The sequence below is a fragment of the Natrix helvetica genome, assembly GCF_964273705.1.
Source record: "Natrix helvetica genome assembly, chromosome: W".
NCBI lineage: Eukaryota > Metazoa > Chordata > Lepidosauria > Squamata > Natricidae > Natrix > Natrix helvetica.
The window spans coordinates 57,423,510-57,436,842 of record NC_138555.1 but is presented as its reverse complement, the minus strand read 5'-3'; positions in this window follow the sequence as shown (position 1 = coordinate 57,436,842).

Sequence of the window (13,333 nt, the reverse complement as noted above, 5' to 3'; positions counted from 1 at the left end):
GTCTTGCCCCTTCAGATCACCCAAGGTTCTTTCCCCCCCAATTGTTTGCCATTTTCTACTGTATGCCAAATCTTTCTACTGGATTCCCCTCTGTCTTGCCTCCTCGCATCTCCCAAGGTTATTTCCCAAGTGTGCAATAGCTTTCTACTGGATTCCCCTCTGTTTTGCCCTTTCCGATCTCCCAGGGTTCTTCCCCCCCCCCCCGCGTGCCATTTTCTACAGGATTCCCCTCTGTCTTGCCACCTCCGATCTCCCAAGGTTCCCCCCCCCCCCGCATGCCATATCTTTCTGCTGGATTCCTCTCTGTCTTGCCTCCTCGCATCTCCCAAGGTTATTTCCCCAGTGTGCCATAACTTTCTACTGGATTCCCCTCTGTCTTGCCTCCTCGCATCTCCCAAGGTTATTTCCCCAGTGTGCCATAACTTTCTACAGGATTCCCCTCTGTCTTGCCCCCTCCTATCTCCCAAGGTTCTTTGCCCAGTGAGCCATAACTTTCTACTGGAGACCCCTCTGTCTTGCCTCATGGCATGTCCCAAGCTTTGTTTCCCCAGTGTGGGATAGCTTTCTTCTGGATTTCCCTCTGTCTTGCCCCCCCCCCCCCCATCTCCCAAGGTTCTTTCCTCAGCAAATGGCATCTTTCTACAGGATTCCCCTCTGTCTTGCCTCCTCCGATCTCCCAACGTTCTTTCCCCAGTGAGCCGTAACTTTCCACTGGACTCCCCTCTGTATTGCCCCCTCTTATCTCCCAAACTTTGTTTCCCCAGCGTGCGATAGCTTTCTACTGGATTTCCCTCCGTCTTGCCCACTCTGATCTCCCAAGGTTCTCTCAACCCCCCACATGCCATATCTTTCTACTGGATTCCCCTCTGTCTTGCCCCCTCCGATCTCCCGAGGTTCTTTCCTCAGCTTATGGCATGTTTCTATTGGATTCCCCTCTGTCTTGCCTCCTAGCATCTCCCAAGGTTCTCCCCCCCCCCATGCCATTTTGTACTGGATTCCCATCTATCTTGCCCCCAAGCATCTCCCAAGGTTCTCCCCCCCCCCCTATGCCATTTTGTACTGGATTCCCATCTCTCTTGCCCCCTAGCATCTCCCAAGGTTCCCCCCCCCCCCACATGCCATTTTGTACTGGATTCCCATCTCTCTTGCCCCCTCTGATCTCTCAAGGTTCTCCCAACCCCTCACGTGCCACATCTTTCTACTGAATTCCCCTCTGTCTTGCCTCCTGGCATGTCCCAAGCTTTGTTTCCCCAGTGTGGGATAGCTTTCTACTGGATTTCCCTCTGTCTTGCCCCTTCAGATCACCCAAGGTTCTTTCCCCCCCCAACTGCTTCCCATTTTCTACTGTATTTCCCTCTGTCTTGCCCCCTCCGATCTCCCAAGGTTATTTCCCCAGTGAGCCATAACTTTCTACTGGACTCCCCTCTGTATTGCCTCCTCGCATCTCCCAAGGTTATTTCCCCAGTTTGCCATAACTTTCTACTGGATTTCCCTCTGTCTTGCCTACTCCGATCTCCCAAGGTTTTTTCCCCAGTGAGCCATAACTTTCTACTGGACTCCCCTCTGTATTGCCCCCTCCGATCTCCCAAGGTTCTTCTCCCCCCCCCCTGTGCCATATCTTTCTACTGGATTCCCCTCTGTCTTGCCCCCTCTGATCTCCCGAGGTTCTTTCCTCAGCTTATGGCATGTTTCTATTGGATTCCCCTCCGTCTTGCCTCCTAGCATCTCCCAAGGTTCTCCCCCACCCCCTATGCCATTTTGTACTGGATTCCCATCTCTCTTGCCCCCTCTGATCTCCCAAGGTTATCCCCCCCCCCACCGCGTGCCATATCTTTCTACTGGAATTCCCCTCTGTCTTGCCCCTCCGATCTCCCAAGGTTCTACCCCCCCCCCCGTGCCATTTTCTACTGGATTCCCCTCTGTCTTGTCCCCTCTTATCTGCCAAGCTTTATTCCCCCCCCCCATGCCATTTTCTACTGGATTCCCATCTCTCTTGCCCCCTCTTATCTCCCAAGCTTTGTTTCCCCAGTGTGCGATAGCTTTCTACTGGATTTCCCTCTGTCTTGCCCCTTCAGATCTCCCAAGGTTCTTTCCCCCTTAACTGCTTGCCATTTTCTACTCTATTTCCGTCTGTCTTGCCCCCTCCGCTCTCCCAAGGTTCTTTCTCCCCCTCACCCCCGCATGCCATATCTTTCTGCTGGATTCCCCTCTGTCTTGCCTCCTTGCATCTCCCAAGGTTCTTTCCCCAGCATGCGATAGCTTTCTACTGGGTTTCCATCTGTCTTTCCCCTCCGATCTCCCAAGGTTCTTTCCCCCCCACCCATGCCATTTTCTACTAGTTTCCCATCTCTCTTTCCCCCTCTGATCTCCCAATGTTCTCCCAACCCCCCACATGCCATATCTTTCTACTGTATTCCCCTCTGCCTTGCCCCCTCCGATCTCCCGAGGTTCTTTCCTCAGCTTATGGCATGTTTCTATTGGATTCCCCTCTGTCTTGCCTCCTAGCATCTCCCAAGGTTCTCCCCCCCCCCCAATGCCATTTTGTACTGGATTCCCATGTCTCTTGCCCTCTCTGATCTCCCAAGGTTATCCCCCCCCACCGCGTGCCCTATCTTTCTACTGGATTCCCCTATGTCTTGCCCCCTCTGATCTCCCAAGGTTCTCCCAACCCCTATGCCATTTTGTACTGGATTCCCCTCTGTCTTGCCTCCTCCGATCTCCCAAGGTTTTTTCCCCAGTGAGCCATAACTTTCTACTGGACTCCCCTCTGTATTGCCCCCTCCGATCTCCCAAGGTTCTCCCCCCCCCGTGCCATATCTTTCTACTGGATTCCCCTCTGTCTTGCCCCCTCTGATCTCCCGAGGTTCTTTCCTCAGCTTATGGCATGTTTCTATTGGATTCCCCTCCGTCTTGCCTCCTAGCATCTCCCAAGGTTCTCCCCCACCCCCTATACCATTTTGTACTGGATTCCCATCTCTCTTGCCCCCTCTGATCTCCCAAGGTTATCCCCCCCCCCCGCGTGCCATATCCTTCTACTGGATTCCCTTCTGTCTTGCCCCTCCGATCTCCCAAGGTTCTTTTCTCAGCGTATGGCAACTTTCTACTGGAGTCCCCTCTGTCTTGCCCCCTCCAATCTCCCAAGGTTCTTTCCTTAGCTTATGGCATGTTTCTATTGGATTCCCATCTATCTTGCCCCCACTTATCTCCCAAGGTTATTTCCCCAGTGAGCCATATCTTTCTATTGGATTCCCCTCTGTTTTGCCCCCTCAGATCTCCCAAGGTTCTTTCCCCAGCGTGTGATAGCTTTCTACTGGATTCCCCTCTGTCTTGCCCCCTCCGGTCTCCCAAGGTTGTTATCTCAGCGTGTGGCAACTTTCTACTAGATTCCCCTCTGTCTTGCCCCCTCCAATCTCCCAAGGTTCTTTCCTCAGCTTATGGCATGTTTCTATTGGATTCCCATCTCTCTTGCCCCCTCTTATCTCCCAAGGTTATTTCCCCAGCGTGCGATAGCTTTCTACTGGATTCCCCTCTGTCTTGCCCCCTCCGATCTCCCAAGGTTCTTTCCTCAGCTTAGGCATGTTTCTATTGGATTCCCCTCTGTCTTGCCTCCTAGCATCTCCCAAGGTTCTCCTCCCCCCCATGCCATTTTGTACTGGATTCCCATCTCTCTTGCCCCCTCAGATCTCCCAAGGTTCTTTCCCAAGCGTGCGATAGCTTTCTACTGGATTCCCCTCTGTCTTGCCCCCTCCGGTCTCCCAAGGTTCTTTTCTCAGCGTGTGGCAACTTTCTACTGGATTCCCCTCTGTCTTGCCCCCTCCAATCTCCCAAGGTTCTTTCCTCAGCTTATGGCATGTTTCTATTGGATTCCCCTCTGTCTTGCCCCCTCCGATCTCCCAAGGTTCTTTCCTCAGCTTAGGCATGTTTCTATTGGATTCCCCTCTGTCTTGCCTCCTAGCATCTCCCAAGGTTCTCCCCCCCCCCCATGCCATTTTGTACTGGATTCCCATCTCTCTTGCCCCCTCTGATCTCCCAAGGTTATCCCCCCCCCCACCGCGTGCCATATCTTTCTACTGGATTCCCCTCTGTCTTGCCCCTCCGATCTCCCAAGGTTATCCCCCCCCCCACCGCGTGCCATATCTTTCTACTGGATTCCCCTCTGTCTTGCCCCTCCGATCTCCCAAGGTTCTCCCCCCCCCCCCCCCGCGTGCGATTTTCTATTGGATTCCCATCTCTCTTGCCCCCTCTTATCTCGCAAGCTTTGTTTCCCCAGTGTGCGATAGCTTTCTACTGGGTTTCCATCTGTCTTTCCCCTCCGATCTCCCAAGGTTCTTTCCCCCCCCCCATGCCATTTTCTACTGGTTTCCCATCTCTCTTGCCCCCTCTGATCTCCCAATGTTCTCCCAACCCCCCACATGCCATATCTTTCTACTGGATTCCCCTCTGCCTTGCCCCCTCTGATCTCTCAAGGTTCTCCCAACCCCTCATGTGCTATATCTTTCTACTGAATTCCCCTCTGTCTTGCCTCCTGGCATGTCCCAAGCTTTGTTTCCCCAGTGTGGGATAGCTTTCTACTGGATTTCTCTCTGTCTTGCCCCTTCAGATCACCCAAGGTTCTTTCCCCCCCAACTGCTTGCCATTTTCTACTGTATTTCCCTCTGTCTTGCCCCCTCCGATCTCCCAAGGTTCTCCCCCCCCCCCCCGCGTGCCATATCTTTCTACTGGATTCCCTCTGTCTTGCCTCCTCGCATCTCCCAAGGTTATTTCCCAAGTGTGCGATAGCTTTCTACTGGATTCCCCTCTGTCTTGCCCCTCCGATCTCCCAAGGTTCTCCCCCCCCCCCCGTGCCATTTTCTACTGGATTCCCCTCTGTCTTGCCTCCTGGCATGTCCCAAGCTTTGTTTCCCCAGTGTGCGATAGCTTTCTACTGGATTTCCCTCTGTCTTGCCCACTCTGATCTCCCAAGGTTCTCTCAACCCCCCACATGACATATCTTTCTACTGGATTCCCCTCTGTCTTGCCCCTCCAATCTCCCAAATTTCTTCCCCCCCCCCCAATGCCATTTTCTACTGGATTCCCATCTCTCTTGCCACCTCTTATCTCCCAAGCTTTGTTTCCCCAGTGTGCGATAGCTTTCTACTGGATTCCCATCTGCCTTGCCTCCTCTGATCTCTCAAGGTTCTCCCAACCCTCCACGTGCCATATCTTTCTACTGAATTCCCCTCTGTCTTGCCTCCTGACATGTCCCAAGCTTTGTTTCCCCAGTGTGCGATAGCTTTCTACTGGATTTCCCTCTGTCTTGCCCACTCTGATCTCCCAAGGTTCTCTCAACCCCCCACATGACATATCTTTCTACTGGATTCCCCTCTGTCTTGCCCCCTCCGATCTCCCGAGGTTCTTTCCTCAGCTTATGGCATGTTTCTATTGGATTCCCCTCTGTCTTGCCTCCAAGCATCTCCCAAGGTTCTCCCCCCCCTATGCCATTTTGTACTGGATTCCCATCTCTCTTGCCCCCTCTGATCTCCCAAGGTTATCCCCCCCCACCGCGTGCCCTATCTTTCTACTGGATTCCCCTATGTCTTGCCCCCTCTGATCTCCCAAGGTTCTCCCAACCCCTCACGTGCCATATCTTTCTACTGAATTCCCCTCTGTCTTGCCTCCTGGCATGTCCCAAGCTTTGTTTCCCCAGTGTGGGATAGCTTTCTACTGGATTTCCCTCTGTCTTGCCCCTTCAGATCACCCAAGGTTCTTTCACCCCCAACTGCTTGCCATTTTCTACAGTATTTCCCTCTGTCTTGCCCCCTCCGATCTCCCAAGGTTCTTCCCCCCCCCCCCCCCCGCGTGCCATATCTTTCTACTGGATTCCCCTCTGTCTTGCCTCCTCCGATCTCCCAAGGTTATTTCCCAAGTGTGCGATAGCTTTCTACTGGATTCCCCTCTGTTTTGCCCCCTCCGATCTCCCATGGTTCTTCCCGCCCCCCCCCGCCCCCGCGTGCCATTTTCTACTGGATTCCCCTCTTTCTTGCCCCTTCCGCTCTCCCAAGGTTCTTTCTCCCCGCCCCCCCCCCCCCCCGCATGCCATATCTTACTGCTGGATTCCTCTCTGTCTTGCCTCCTCGCATCTCCCAAGGTTATTTCCCCAGTGTGCCATAACTTTCTACTGGATTCCCCTCTGTCTTGCCTCCTCCGATCTCCCAAGGTTATTTCCCAAGTGTGGGATAGCTTTCTACAGGATTCCCCTCTTTCTTGCCCTTTCCGCTCTCCCAAGGTTCTTCCCCCCCCCCATGCCATTTTCTACTGGATTCCCATCTCTCTTGCCCCCTCTTATCTCCCAAGCTTTGTTTCCCCAGTGTGCGATAGCTTTCTACTGGATTTCCCTCTGTCTTGCCCCCTCCGATCTCCCAAGGTTCTTTCCTCAGCATATGGCATCTTTCTACTGGATTCCCCTCTGTCTTGCCCCCTCCGATCTCCCAAGGTTCTTCCCCCCCCCCCCCCGTGTCATATCTTTCTAATGGATTCCTCTCTGTCTTGCCCCCTCCGATCTCCCAAGGTTCTTTCCCAAGTGTGCGATAGCTTTCTACTGGATTCCCCTCTGTCTTGCCCCCTCTGATCTCCCAAGGTTATCCCCCCCCCCCCCCGCGTGCCATATCTTTCTACTGGATTCCCTTCTGTCTTGCCCCTCCGATCTCCCAAGGTTCTTTTCTCAGCGTATGGCAACTTTCTACTGGAGTCCCCTCTGTCTTGCCCCCTCCAATCTCCCAAGGTTCTTTCCTTAGCATATGGCATGTTTCTATTGGACTCCCATCTCTCTTGCCCCCACTTATCTCCCAAGGTTATTTCCCCAGTGAGCCATATCTTTCTACTGGATTCCCCTCTGTTTTGCCCCCTCAGATCTCCCAAGGTTCTTTCCCCAGCGTGCGATAGCTTTCTACTGGATTCCCCTCTGTCTTGCCCCCTCCGATCTCCCAAGGTTCTTTCCTCAGCATATGGCATCTTTCTACTGGATTCCCCTCGGTCTTGCCTCCTGGCATGTCCCAAGCTTTGTTTCCCCAGTGTGGGATAGATTTCCCTCTGTCTTGCCCCCTCCGATCTTCCAAGGTTCTTTCCTCAGCGTATATGGCATCTTTCTACTGGATTCCCCTCTGTCTTGCCCCCTCCGATCTCCCAAGGTTCTTTCCCCCCCTCCCCCCGCGTGCCATATCTTTCTACTGGATTCCCCTCTGTCTTGCCTCCTCGCATCTCCCAAGGTTATTTCCCCAGTGTGCCATAACTTTCTACAGGATTCCCCTCATTCTTGCCCCCTCCGATCTCCCAAGGTCCTTTCCCAAGTGTGCGATAGCTTTCTACTTGATTCCCCTCTTTCTTGCCCCGTTCGCTCTCCCAAGGTTCTCTCCCCCCCCCCCCGCCCCGCATGCCATATATTTCTGCTGGATTCCCCTCTGTCTTGCCTCCTCGCATCTCCCAAGCTTCTTTCCTCAGTGAGCCATAACTTTCTCCTGGACTCCCCTCTGTCTTGCCCCCCCCCGCCCCCCCCCACCGATCTCCAAAGGTTCTCCCCCCCCCCGCGTGCCATATCTTTCTACTGGATTCCCCTCTGTCTTGTCTCCTGGCATCTCCCAAGCTTTGTGTCCCCAGTGTGCGATAGCTTTCTACTGGATTTCCCTCTGTCTTACCCCCTCTGATCTCCCAAGGTTCTTTCCTCAGCATATGGCATCTTTCTACTGGATTCCCCTCTGTCTTGCCTCCTCCGAAATCCCAAGGTTCTTTCCCCAGTGTGCCATAACTTTCTACTGGATTCCACTGTCTTGCCCCCTCCGATCTCCCAAGGTTCTTCCCCCCCCCCCCTACGAGCAATTTTCTACTGGATTCCCGTCTGTCTTGCCCACTCTGATCTCCTAAGGTTCTCTCCCCAGTGAGCCATAACTTTCTACTGGATTCCCATCTCTCTTGCCCCCTCTTATCTCCCAAGCTTTGTTTCCCCAGTGTGCGATAGCTTTCTACTGGATTTCCCTCTGTCTTGCCCCTTCAGATCTCCCAAGGTTCTTTCCCCCCCAACTGCTTGCCATTTTCTACTGGATTCCCCTCTGTCTTGCCCCCTCCGATCTCCCAAGGTTCTTTCCCAAGTGTGCGATAGCTTTCTACTGGATTCCCATCTGTCTTGCCCACTCCGATCTCCTAAGGTTCTCTCCCCAGTGAGCCATAACTTTCTACTGGATTCCCATCTCTCTTGCCCCCTCTTATCTCCCAAGCTTTGTTTCCCCAGTGTGCGATAGCTTTCTACTGGATTTCCCTCTGTCTTGCCCCTTCAGATCTCCCAAGGTTCTTTCCCCCCCAACTGCTTGCCATTTTCTACTGGATTCCCCTCTGTGTTGCCCCCTCCGATCTCCCAAGGTTCTTTCCCCCCTCCCCCCCCCCCGTGTGCCATATCTTTCTACTGGATTCCCCTCTGTCTTGCCTCCTGGCATCTCCCAAGCTTTGTGTCCCCAGTGTGCTATAGCTTTCTACTGGATTTCCCTTTGTCTTGCCCCCTCCGATCTCCCAAGGTTCTTTCCTCAGCAAATGGCATCTTTCTACTGGATTCCCCTCTGTCTTGCCCCCTCCGATCTCCCAAGGTTCTTTCCTCAGCAAATGGCATCTTTCTACTGGATTCCCCTCTGTCTTGCCCCCTCCGATCTCCCAAGGTTCTCCCCCCCCCTATGCCATTTTGAATTGGATTCCCATCTCTCTTGCCCCCTCTGATCTCCCAAGGTTATCCCCACCCCCACCCCCGCGTGCCATATCTTTCTACTGGATTCCCCTCTGTCTTACCCCCTCTTATCTGCCAAGCTTTATTTCCCCAGTGTGCGATAGCTTTCTACTGGATTTCCCTCTGTCTTGCCCCCTCCGATCTCCCAGGGTTCTTTCCTCAGCGTGCGATAGCTTTCTACTGGATTCCCCGCTGTCTTGCCTCCTCCGATCTCCTAAGGTTCTCTACCCCCCCCCCCGTGCCATTTTCTACTGGATTCCCCTCCGTCTTGCCCCCTCCAATCTCCCGAGGCTCTTTCCTCAGCTTATGGCATGTTTCTATTGGATTCCCCTCCGTATATTGCCTCCTAGCATCTCCCAAGGTTCTCCCCCCCGCTATGCCATTTTGTACTGGATTCCCATCTCTCTTGCCCCCTCTGATCTCCCAAGGTTATCCCCCCCCCCACCGCGTGCCATATCTTTCTACTGGATTCCCCTCTGTCTTGCCCCTCCGATCTCCCAAGGTTCTTCCCCCCCCCCCCCCGCGTGCGATTTTCTACTGGATTCCCATCTCTCTTGCCCCCTCTTATCTCCCAAGCTTTGTTTCCCCTGTGTGCGATAGCTTTCTACTGGATTTCCCTCTTTCTTGCCCCCTCCGATCTCCCAAGGTTCTTTCCCCAGAGTGCGATAGCTTTCTACTGGATTCCCTTCTGTCTTGCCCCCTCCGATCTCCCAAGGTTCTTTCCTCAGCTTATGGCATGTTTCTATTGCATTCCCCTCTGTCTTGCCTCCTAGCATCTCCCAAGGTTCTCCCCCCCCCCCATGCCATTTTGTACTGGATTCCCATCTCTCTTGCCCCCTCTGATCTCCCAAGGTTCTTCCCCCCCCCCACGTGCCATATCTTTCCACTGGATTCCTCTCTGTCTTGCCCCCTCCGATCTCCTAAGGTTCTCTACCCCCCCCCCCGTGCCATTTTCTACTGGATTCCTCTCTGTCTTGCCCCCTCTGATCTCCCAAGGTTCTCCCCCCCCCCTATGCCATTTTGAATTGGATTCCCATCTCTCTTGCCCCCTCTGATCTCCCAAGGTTATCCCCACCCCCACCCCCGCGTGCCATATCTTTCTACTGGATTCCCCTCTGTCTTACCCCCTCTTATCTGCCAAGCTTTATTTCCCCAGTGTGCGATAGCTTTCTACTGGATTTCCCTCTGTCTTGCCCCCTCCGATCTCCCAGGGTTCTTTCCTCAGCGTGCGATAGCTTTCTACTGGATTCCCCGCTGTCTTGCCTCCTCCGATCTCCTAAGGTTCTCTACCCCCCCCCCGTGCCATTTTCTACTGGATTCCCCTCCGTCTTGCCCCCTCCAATCTCCCGAGGCTCTTTCCTCAGCTTATGGCATGTTTCTATTGGATTCCCCTCCGTATATTGCCTCCTAGCATCTCCCAAGGTTCTCCCCCCCCCCCCCTATGCCATTTTGTACTGGATTCCCATCTCTCTTGCGCCCTCTGATCTCCCAAGGTTATCCTCCCCCCCCACCGCGTGCCATATCTTTCTACTGGATTCCCCTCTGTCTTGCCCCTCCGATCTCCCAAGGTTCTTCCCGCCCCCCCCCCCGCGTGCGATTTTCTACTGGATTCCCATCTCTCTTGCCCCCTCTTATCTCCCAAGCTTTGTTTCCCCTGTGTGCGATAGCTTTCTACTGGATTTCCCTCTTTCTTGCCCCCTCCGATCTCCCAAGGTTCTTTCCCCAGAGTGCGATAGCTTTCTACTGGATTCCCCTCTGTCTTGCCCCCTCCGATCTCCCAAGGTTCTTTCCTCAGCTTATGGCATGTTTCTATTGCATTCCCCTCTGTCTTGCCTCTTAGCATCTCCCAAGGTTCTCCCCCCCCCCATGCCATTTTGTACTGGATTCCCATCTCTCTTGCCCCCTCTGATCTCCCAAGGTTATCCCCCCCCACCGCGTGCCATATCTTTCTTCTGGATTCCCCTCTGTCTTGACCCTCCGATCTCCCAAGGTTCTTTCCCCAGCGTGCATAAGCTTTCTACTGGATTCCCCTCTGTCTTGCCCCCTCTGATCTCCCAAGGTTCTCCCCACCCCTATGCCATTTTGAACTGGATTCCCATCTCTATTGCCCCCTCTGATCTCCCAAGGTTATCCCCCCCCCCGCGTGCCATATCTTTCTACTGGATTCCCCTCTGTCTTGCCCCTCCGATCTCCCAAGGTTCTTTCCCCAGCGTGCATAAGCTTTCTACTGGATTCCCCTCTGTCTTGCCCCCTCTGATCTCCCAAGGTTCTCCCCACCCCTATGCCATTTTGAACTGGATTCCCATCTCTATTGCCCCCTCTGATCTCCCAAGGTTATCCCCCCCCCGCGTGCCATATCTTTCTACTGGATTCCCCTCTGTCTTGCCCCTTCGATCTCCCAAGGTTCTTTTCTCAGCGTGTGGCAACTTTCTACTGGATTCCCCTCTTTCTTGCCTACTCCGATCTCCCAAGGTTCTTTCCCCAGCGTGCATAAGCTTTCTACTGGATTCCCCTCTGTCTTGACCCTCCGATCTCCCAGGGTTCTTTCCTCAGCGTATATGGCATCTTTCTAGTGGGTTCCCCTCTGTCTTGCCCCTTCAGATCTCCCAAGGTTCTTTCCCCCTCAACTGCTTGCCATTTTCTACTGTATTTCCCTCTGTCTTACCCCCTCAGATCTCCCAAGGTTCTCCCCCCCCCTATGCCATTTTGAACTGGATTCCCATCTCTCTTGCCCCCTCTGATCTCCCAAGGTTATCCCCACCCCCACCCCCGCGTGCCATATCTTTCTACTGGATTCCCCTCTGTCTTACGCCCTCTTATCTGCCAAGCTTTATTTCCCCAGTGTGCGATAGCTTTCTACTGGATTTCCCTCTGTCTTGCCCCCTCCGATCTCCCAGGGTTCTTTCCTCAGCGTGCGATAGCTTTCTACTGGATTCCCCGCTGTCTTGCCTCCTCCGATCTCCTAAGGTTCTCTACCCCCCCCCCGTGCCATTTTCTACTGGATTCCCCTCCGTCTTGCCCCCTCCAATCTCCCGAGGCTCTTTCCTCAGCTTATGGCATGTTTCTATTGGATTCCCCTCCGTATATTGCCTCCTAGCATCTCCCAAGGTTCTCCCCCCCCCGCTATGCCATTTTGTACTGGATTCCCATCTCTCTTGCCCCCTCTGATCTCCCAAGGTTATCCCCCCCCCCACCGCGTGCCATATCTTTCTACTGGATTCCCCTCTGTCTTGCCCCTCCGATCTCCCAAGGTTCTTCCCCCCCCCCCCCCGCGTGCGATTTTCTACTGGATTCCCATCTCTCTTGCCCCCTCTTATCTCCCAAGCTTTGTTTCCCCTGTGTGCGATAGCTTTCTACTGGATTTCCCTCTTTCTTGCCCCCTCCGATCTCCCAAGGTTCTTTCCCCAGAGTGCGATAGCTTTCTACTGGATTCCCCTCTGTCTTGCCCCCTCCGATCTCCCAAGGTTCTTTCCTCAGCTTATGGCATGTTTCTATTGCATTCCCCTCTGTCTTGCCTCCTAGCATCTCCCAAGGTTCTCCCCCCCCTCATGCCATTTTGTACTGGATTCCCATCTCTCTTGCCCCCTCTGATCTCCCAAGGTTCTTCCCCCCCCCCCCACGTGCCATATCTTTCCACTGGATTCCTCTCTGTCTTGCCCCCTCCGATCTCCTAAGGTTCTCTCCCCCCCCCCCGTGCCATTTTCTACTGGATTCCTCTCTGTCTTGCCCCCTCTGATCTCCCAAGGTTCTCCCCCCCCCTATGCCATTTTGAATTGGATTCCCATCTCTCTTGCACCCTCTGATCTCCCAAGGTTATCCCCACCCCCACCCCCGCGTGCCATATCTTTCTACTGGATTCCCCTCTGTCTTACCCCCTCTTATCTGCCAAGCTTTATTTCCCCAGTGTGCGATAGCTTTCTACTGGATTTCCCTCTGTCTTGCCCCCTCCGATCTCCCAGGGTTCTTTCCTCAGCGTGCGATAGCTTTCTACTGGATTCCCCGCTGTCTTGCCTCCTCCGATCTCCTAAGGTTCTCTACCCCCCCCCCCCCGTGCCATTTTCTACTGGATTCCCCTCCGTCTTGCCCCCTCCAATCTCCCGAGGCTCTTTCCTCAGCTTATGGCATGTTTCTATTGGATTCCCCTCCGTATATTGCCTCCTAGCATCTCCCAAGGTTCTCCCCCCCCCCTATGCCATTTTGTACTGGATTCCCATCTCTCTTGCGCCCTCTGATCTCCCAAGGTTATCCCCCCCCCCCACCGCGTGCCATATCTTTCTACTGGATTCCCCTCTGTCTTGCCCCTCCGATCTCCCAAGGTTCTTCCCGCCCCCCCCCCCCCGCGTGCGATTTTCTACTGGATTCCCATCTCTCTTGCCCCCTCTTATCTCCCAAGCTTTGTTTCCCCTGTGTGCGATAGCTTTCTACTGGATTTCCCTCTTTCTTGCCCCCTCCGATCTCCCAAGGTTCTTTCCCCAGAGTGCGATAGCTTTCTACTGGATTCCCCTCTGTCTTGCCCCCTCCGATCTCCCAAGGTTCTTTCCTCAGCTTATGGCATGTTTCTATTGCATTCCCCTCTGTCTTGCCTCTTAG